The following is a 9,176-nucleotide window of genomic DNA, read 5'->3' on the forward strand; positions in this document are numbered from 1 at the left end:
CCCCAAACACAGGGCGCCCGGCACCCAGGCGCGCTTCTCTGGTCCCACTGGAGGGGGCAAGCCCGGCACCTTCCCTCTGGGGGCAGCTTGGTCCCCACGGAAACTGCAGGCTGGCATAGATTTAGTTCTTGGGCTAAGATACCGACAGGTCCCTCCGTCTCTACAGGGAAGTAGGAGAACTTAAGACTAGAACAAAATGTGCACCGGTAACCTTTCATCTCCGTTCACCTACTGCGGACGTTTTTTGCCACATTTCTCTCTTCTCTCCTTCAGGAAGTATTTGACAGCAAGTAGCATGCATTATGAGAACTCATTCTAAAATACCTGATTCTGAGTTTCTTAGGTATCACACTTTAAAAAATGACTCAGTTAGCTATCACCTGATTTCTCAAATTGTCCTTAAAATGCCCGGTAGAGCTCTTTTCCTGAGCTGGATAGGGACAGGGCTGGCGCATCGCATTCGGTTCTTGAACCATCTTTGTGGCTTTACTCTGGACTCTCCTCCATTCCCAGATCTTCTGTGAGTAGATCTACACTAGAAAGACCACAATGAGTGCTGCTGGGAAGAGACCCCAGAAGAGTCCTGCCTGCTTCCTCCCTGCTTGCTCAGCCTCTAACCAGCCCTTCCAGCCTCTGGCTGAGCTACTCACACAATGGAGCTGCCCCAGGGAAGCTGTGCTGCACCTCCTCAACCCACAGCACAAATATGCTTGAAAGGCTCTGATTTAGGCTGATTTTCTTAGAAAAGCCCAATCGTTTGCTTTCTATTTTTCTCTTTCTTCTCCTCTTTTCCCAAATCTTCCAAGTCACCCCTAACTCTCCAGCCTCCCTGGGACTTCCAACCCCAGCCCCATCTCATTAGAATTTCTTTTCCACTGATTCTCGGAACAAACTGGCATGAGTAGTTTTTCAGAGAGAAGAACCCCTTTCTCCCTTGGTTCCCTTACCAGAGGAACTTGGCTTTAATGGCAGAAGTCAAGACTCCGTGACACTCGGGGCAGGAAGAGTTTGGAAGCAGGGACCCTCTTGGAGCTTGTGCCAGTTTGAATGTATTATGTCCCCCAAACGCCATCATCTTTGATGTAATCTTGTGTGGGCAGACCTATCAGTGTTGGTTGGATTGTAATTCTTTGAGTGTTTCCATGGAGATGTGCCCCACCCAGCTGTGGGTGATGACTCTGGTTGGATAGTTTCCATGGGGGAGTTGGCCCACCCATTCAGGGTGGGTCTGAGTTGAATTACTAGAGCACTATAAAAAATCAGACAGAAGTAGCAAGCTGCTACAGCCAAGCGGGACACTGAAGAAAGCACAGGAGCTGCAGATGAGAGACAGTTTGAAGATGGCCATTGAAAGCAGACTCTTGCTCTGGAGAAGCTAAGAGAGGACAAATACCCCGAGTGCAACTAAGAGTGACAATTTTGAGGAACTGCAGCCTAGAGAGGAACGTCCTGGAAGAAAGCCATTTTGAAACCAGAACTTGGGAGCAGATGCCAGCCACGTGCCTTCCCAGCTAACAGAGGTTTTCCAGGCACCACTGGCCACACTCCAGTGGAGGTACCCTATTGCTGATGTATTACTTTGGACGCTTTATGGCCTTAAGACTGTAACTGTGTAGCCAAATAAACCCCCTTTTATAAAAGCCAATCCATCTCTGGTGTTTTGCATTCCAGCAGCATTAGTAAACTAGAATAGTGCCCTTCAAATTAGAGCCAGTAGCCAGCCCACTCTGCCACAGATAAGGCTGGACCTGCCCGGACGCTCAGTGTCTTTGTTTCCTGGCTTCTCTGACAAACACATGACTTGGCTGACCAGCAGGAGTTTATCAGCTCACTGTTTCCTCCCAGGGTCAGCAGCCTTCTGGCTGGCAGGCAATCCTTGAGCTCCTTGGCCTTCCCATCACATGGCAATGCCTCTCCTTTCTCTTTCAGGTTCTTCGGGCTCCTGCCTGTGGCTTTCTATCTATCTGAATTTCTTCTGTTTATAAAGGACTCCAGTGATTCTGATAAGGTCAAACTTTATTCAGTTGGGGCCCACCTTAACTAAAATAATATCTTCCAGGGATCTTATTTATAAGGGGTTCACGCCCATATAAATGGGGATCAAGACCAATGTCTAAACTGGGGTGCACAGTTCAGTCCCCCACACTTGGGCACAGCCAGTTTTAATGGAAGGGCTTAGGCACCTCAAGAACATCACAGACTGATTTTGGAGCTGCCAGAATGAGTGCTTAATTATAAAGGGTTAAAGACAATTAAAAACATATTTCTGTAGTTTGAGCCTGCCTTACTGCTCAATACTAACAGTTATTATCATGATGATCATAACTCTAAGTAATTGTCAAGACCCTCCCTAAACGAGAATGCCCCAGCCATGGGCCAGACCATCACCTCTCACCTCTTGCAGTGACTTCCTAACCACCTGCTCACCTCCCTATCCACCCACTGCCACCAGGCACCTTTCTAAAATATAACAGGGATCATATTTCTTCTTCACGCTTTTTATAGTTCCTATCTCCTCTGCAATTCCCCATCTGTTCGTGAATATCCTCTATCATTTCACTAGATCTTTAAAAGTTAATTCTAGTTATTTTTATTTAGTTATCATCTTTTATTAGAGCAGTTGTAGGTTTACAGAAAAAACATGCAGAAAGTACAGAGTTCCTATGTACACCCCCCCACACACACAGTTTTCCCTATTATTAACATTTTGCATTAGTATGGTAACTGTGTTACAATTGGTGAAACAATTATTATGTTTACTTATTAACTATAATCCTTAGTTTACATTAAGGTCCACTCTTCTTGTCGTACAGTGCTATGGTTTATTATTATTATGGTAACATATGCAACATAGAATTTCCCATTTTAATCACTTTCGAGTACACAATTCAACGGTGTCATTTACCTTCACAATGTGCTACCACCACCACTCTCCATGACCAAGACTTTTCCAATCATCCGAAACAGTAATTCTGTACCTATGAAGCATTACCTCCCTGTGGTATAACGAAAAACTCAGCTGGTCTTTGTCCGCAGTTCCTGGGGAATCTTTGGAATTTCCAGTGATAGGAGTGTCTTTTGTTCTTCAGGGTGGGCCCAGGACCCCACCTGGTAGTTCCTATGTTAATGAGGCAAGTGGGTGGGGCCAACTACACCTGCAGCCTTGGGTGGGGCTGGCCCCATCAGAAAGACCAACCAGAGATTGAGGTTAGGGCTTCAGTTAAGTAATATCGGCTTCCCCCACTATCACCCCGAAGTCTGGGAGGACAGGGGGGCTGCAGATTGAACTCTGCTGTGTGATTCTATCAATCCTGCCTACATAATGAGACCCCATAAAAACTGAGGAGACTCAAAGTCATGGAGCATTCCCTGATCGAGAAAATACATGACTGCTATGACGGGAGGGTGATACTTCCTGATTCCACGTGGGAGGGTGATGTGTCCTGACTCCATGTGGAGAGGACTCGAAAGCTTGTATTTGAGAGTCTCCCCATGCTCCTCTTCGCACTAGGCATCTCCTCCTTTGGCTTCTTCATGTTGTATCCTTTTACTATAATAAAATGACAATCCTAAGTATAACCCTTTCAGTGAGTTCTGTGAGTCATTCCAGCAAATCATCAAACGTGCAGTTGGTGTCAGGAGGTGTTATTGGAAGTTGCAGGAGTTTTTGATAACCCACAAACTCTATTCCCCACCCCTAGCCCTGTCCCAGGTAAACTGCATTCTCATTTCTGACTCTACGGATCTGCATATTCTAATTATTCCATATGACTCAGATCATACAACACTTGTCCTTCTGTGTCTGGCTTATTTCACTCAACATGATGCCTTCAGGGTCCGTCCACGTTGTCCATGTTGTCGTGTGTATCAGAACTTCATTCCTTTTTACAGCATCTGTAGACCACAATTCCTTTATCTGTCTGTCTGCTGACAGACACTTGTGTTGTTCCCACCTTTTGGCAAGCGTGACTCATGCTGCTGTGAACTTTGGTGTGTTAGACACAGTCATCGTAGGTCCACATCTGACAGTTTCCATGGTTAAGTCATCCCTATGCCTGGTGCCCTGGATTGTTTTATCTCTTGACAAGAGTTGCTTTCCTTGCTTTCTGCATAACTTTTGTTTAGAAGAACAGTGGAGACTGAGTAACTGATGTGGAATTGGGTACCCCTTTCTTTAGTCAGGACATCTGGGAGAGGTTGCCCTGTAGGGCCCCCCAGACTTCCAGTTCCCCCAGCAGGGGGGTTACTGGTATAGATGGCTGATGAGGGGTCTGCCGGAGGATGTGTTAGGAGCTTCACTGAGATATAATTCACATAACATATAACTCACCCATTTAATGTGTACAAGTTCACTGTCTTTCAGCATAGTCACAGAATTGTGCAACCATCACCACCATCAATTTTATAACATTTTTGTCATCTCCAAAAGAAGCCCTATTCCCTTTCATCATCCCAATCCCTCCCAATCCCCCAGACCTCCTGATAAACTTTCTGTCCTCTGGATTTGTCTATTCTGCACTTTTCACAAAACTGTGGTTGCACAATATGTGGTCTTTTGTGTCTGGCTTTTTTCACTGAGCATAACATTTTCGGGGTTCATCCACATCATGTCCTGTATCAGTACTTCATTTTTTTTTTATGGCTGAGTAATATTCCATCATGTGGCTACATGCCAGTGGGTTTACATCAGTGCCTCTGCTCCATCCTCAGCTTTCCCTGACCCTGGGGGGCTGTGCCACAGAGGGGCCACCCTCCACATTCTTGCTTGTCACTCAGTGCTGGGCTTTCCCAGCATCCCTGCCCCTCCCATGGCAGCTGATGGGGTTTGTCAACTGGTTTGTTAAAATTGCAGCAACTTTACTCATACACCTCCACAGCAGCTGCCTCATCCCCTGTGCTTGGCCCAAAGTGGGTCAGCGTACATAGCCCCCTCTCCTCAGAGGCCTGGCCCTCTCTGGAACCCAGCTTGCCTGGCTCTAGCCACTTCAGCTCTGATGGACTCAGGAGAAGTTAGGACTGTGTAGATGTTCTGGCTCTTTCTCGTTGTTGGGGTTGGAGTGCTGCCTTCTCACTGTTTTCCACATCCTCAGTGGATGCAGAACCCTTTGCTTGGTGGAGCCCCCCAAAGATGCAGCCCACCTTCAGCACTTGAGGCCTCCAATTAGGGCTTGGGTCACCCCGAATTACTTTCAGATCCCCAAGCCCATAGGCTGTTTCCTTACAATTTTCTCTCTCCCTTCCAATTCTGAGTGTATCCCAGCTGAGCTCCGGGGCCATCCCGCTATGCCATGTCCCTGCTCTGCCTCGTCACCTGTGACCCTGGAGCACTCACCACTCACAGCAGGGACCAGGCTCAGCCAATTTGCATTCCTAGAGCAGTGGCGGCATACAGTAGACACTTAATCAACATGAGCTGCCTAAAACGGAATACATGAATCAATGGTTCCCAGACACGGATACACACCAGGATTTCTCAGGAGCCCATGCAGAGGCCACACCCAAGACCCACCACCATGCTGTGGAGCCGAGGCACCTTCTGACCCCCCACAGGGGAGCCCTCCACCTGCTGCAGACCTCAATGGCAGGTGGCAATGGCCCCAGGGCCAAGGGAAGGAAATGCCCTTTCTGGCCACCTCAAACCCCCTTCTCCTGCCCCCAGATCCACCTCTTCCCTGCTCATCTGGCATGTGGGTGTCCACTCCCTTCTGAAGAAATCCCATCCTCTACCCAGCAAGGGTGAAATCTCAAAGAAGCACGATGTGATGTGCCCATGTCATCACATTTTGCAGAATCTGGGGTTTCAGCTGAAAATGAAGCCCTGTGTGGCCGATGGCAGCCCCAGCTCTGTGGTCCCTTCCCCAGCGGCAACTCTGGCACCTGGGGAGGGTCAGCCGCTGCTGCTCCCTGCCCCCGGGCAATCCAGAAACAGGCAGGATGGAGTTGACTTTCAGTAGCCCTCTCCTGGGTTCTGGGTATCTTAAATACCAGTGCTTAGGCAGAGACCAGGATAAAAATGGACGCAACAGAAGAGGGCATTCTGAGAAGAAAGACTGATAAAAGGCACGGAAGAAATAAGCCAGACAGGGGACTGGGGGAGGTGGAGATGGCAGCCCTGGGTCTTGGGCTTATGCAAAGCTCCAAGGCCTTGCATGAGGCCGCTGCAGGGGCCTGACCCGGCTTAACACTCAAAATGCTGCAGCCGATCTTTGGGTGGAAGCTGGGCACTCTGAAAGATCACACAGGTTATTAGGGGGTTGGGGACATTGATTCTATCAATCATGCCTACCTAATAAGACCCCACATAAACCCAGGACACTTGAAGCCCCACTGAGCTTCCATGATTGAGAAGATACATGGCTGCTATGCCAGGAGGGTGAGTTCTGACTCATGCGGAGAGCACATGGAAACCTGCATTTGAGACCCTCCCAGATCCCACCCTGTGCATCCTTTTGGCTTCTGATTTGGATCCTTTTACTATAATAAGGCTATAATCATTATAGGAACCAAAGAAAGATTTGATAGCCCGAGTAGTAAGGATAATTGGAACAAAAAGGCAATTGAGCTTCTGATGGAAACTGCTGAAATTGAAAAAAATGGTGGCCTTTTTATTATGGCCTTTTTTTGAAATTTGATTTGCAGATCCTTCCCTCAAGCAGTGCAGCTTATTTATCCACACCTTGAATCTGGGCTGACCTTGCGACTTGCTTTGACATAAGGAATGTGACTGAAGTAACAGTGTGCAACATCTGAGCCCAACCATCAAGAGATCTTTAAAGCTACTGCACTTGACCTCTTGAAATCCAGTCACCATGTGAAAGATCCTTAAGCTAGCCTTCTGGAGAAGCCACATGGAGGAGAATGAAGATAACAGCCTTAAGCAATGCCAGACAAAATACTGCTTCTAAGGAATTTGAAGAGAGGTGAAGCAACTCCTTCCTTAATTCCTCAGAAGCTCCAATAGCAAGAAAGTACTGAAGTAGTTACTCCCACAATTATTAATCCTTAGGTTGTCCTGTTAGCTTGGCTGTGTGTAAATAAAAGGCTGCAGCCCTCACCCGGGGCACCCACGGCACCACCTCTGGACCAGGTTTTGGTACCAGGACCTCAGAAGCTTCCAGGCTCTCCCCACATGGTTGACAGCAATGCCAATGTGCACCCAGGGGTGAGGCTGGGGGAGAGTGAGGACCAGTCAGAATGGGAGGTCCCAGCTGCCCAGGCCTGTGTGTGAGGGACACCATTTCCAGGGCAAGGCAGAGTTGGCGGGAGGGAAGAAAGAGAACGGGGTGAACAAAAGGGGCTGGGGGCTCAGGGCCAGCTGTCCCCATAGCCATTCTGTGATAATCACCATAGGTTCTGAGAACTCTAACTTGCAACCTGGCCTTCCAGAGACGATGGTACATTTTTAAGGTAGGAAGAGACAATGTATTCCCTGTGACTGTTTGTAAGCCTGACTACAGCTTCCACACGTTTAGACACATGGCATGCGGCATTCTTAGATACAAAGGAAATTGTGATGTGAGGACCTGCAAGAAATGAGAGAAGCAGCACTGGGGTGGAGGGAGAAGCAGGGGGTCAGTGGTGAAAAAATTAATCTCTAAAATTACAAAAATGTGAAAAACCCAAGAAAAAAAATTAAAAATCTTCCACTCCCTTCCAACCAACCACACACACATATTTTAGGATTTTCCCCAAGTTTTCACATATCTAAAAAGAAACTGCTGTTGCAAGTTACAGAACTTAGTTGCTTCCTCAGCGTGTGGCGAGCAGGCTTGGCTGGCAAGAGCTGCACTGCAATTCCTGGTACCAGATTCTCTGGGGCTGAGGTGTTCCAGAAGGGAACTCCTCCGGAAATCTTGGTGGATGCCTGTTCAGCGTCGAAGGTGCCATAGAATCCTCGAACTCTGGAGTGTGAAAGGCCCTTGGTGGTCACTTGGGTAACCCTTTCCTTTTACAGTTGAGAAAACAAAACACGGAGAACTTAAGTGAGTTAAGGCAAAGCTAAGTGGAAGCAGAACCAGAATTACAATTTGAGTCACCCTGACTCACCAGCCAGCGGCCATTCTTTTCTGTCCCCCGGAAAGGCCTGGAAGAGGACTTGTGCAGGCTGGGGTGAAGGGGGCTGGCAGCTGCAAAGCCCCAGGCTATGGGGGCAAACGGTCCCCAGGGTGAAGTGGGGGACAGAACCTCGAGGGCTCCTGCACGCACAGTAATGAGACAGGACTTGGTTTACCTGGTTGGAGGGGCTGGCCCGGGGCAGGTTCCCAGGAGTGAGTCCATCAGACATCCAGAAATGGGAAAGCTGGAGTTCAAAGAAAGGTCGGGGCTCGGTTGAGAGATTTGGGAACCATTTTAAAGCAGCACCAGGAAGCCTGCCTTGCATAACAGAATCGAGGAGGGTGAGTTCACCGTGCTTTGGGTGGCCCTGACTCTGAGGGGAGAGAAGCTCTGTGCGGCTAACTTTCCCCTCTCGCCTCCCCCTTCCTCACCTCCAAGCGCTGCACTCACCCGAAACGGAGGAACCCACACATCCTCATCTCCCTCCAACCCAACCAGCGGAGCCAGCGGCCCAAGAGTGGGGGGTAAGAGAGGGGAGAACTTCGGCCGGCTAGACCCAGCCCTCTGCGCTCTGCATCGCTAACGTCACCTGCGACGGAATGTCCATTCTCAGATGCAGCCTTGTGTTTATTTTAACTAGATCCCACCAAAACCCACCCCAAGTCGTCGGAGGGCAAGGGCACCTGCACTTCCCGACAAGAGAGGAAAGAGGAGCTTCAGTGGGGCCGGGGAACGGGGATGGGTGGGGGCGCAGCCGCAGCCCCAGAGCTCGCGCCCCGCGCCGCTCCCTCCCCACGCCCTGGGGCCCCCGGGGAGTCCCTAGCTAGTCCGCTTTCCTTCTGTGGCGGGGAGTCCCTCTGGGGTTGGGGTACCAGGAACCGCTTTTCCTTCCTCTCTTCCGGCCCCCGTGGACGTCCCTGCCAAGTCCTGGCCGGTAGGTCCCCCTGGACGGCGCCTTTCCCCTCCGGGCTCTCAGTGCAGGGCGCTCAGCGATCCCGGCCGCCCGTGATCCCAGTGGGAGTGGCGCAGGCTGGGGACGCAGGGGGAGGACGCGGGGGCGGGAGGGGCCAGCGGAGGGCCGCGGGGGGAGGAGCGCGCCCGGGAGGGCGAGGCCCGCGGCC

General features: G+C 49.9%; 1 long non-coding RNA gene across 1 annotated transcript; it reads right to left on the reverse strand.

The window, feature by feature from the left end:
* Nucleotides 1–4,485: 4,485 nt before the first annotated feature.
* Nucleotides 4,486–9,155, reverse strand: LOC119511571. Its single transcript, XR_005212207.1, has 3 exons — nucleotides 8,928–9,155; nucleotides 8,047–8,299; nucleotides 4,486–7,945 (listed from the first exon to the last, which is right to left on the reverse strand). It is a non-coding gene; the product is annotated as an uncharacterized LOC119511571 (long non-coding RNA).
* Nucleotides 9,156–9,176: the final 21 nt, after the last annotated feature.

The sequence above is a fragment of the Choloepus didactylus genome, chromosome 16 (genome assembly GCF_015220235.1).
Source record: "Choloepus didactylus isolate mChoDid1 chromosome 16, mChoDid1.pri, whole genome shotgun sequence".
Classification (NCBI taxonomy): Eukaryota; Metazoa; Chordata; class Mammalia; order Pilosa; family Megalonychidae; genus Choloepus; species Choloepus didactylus.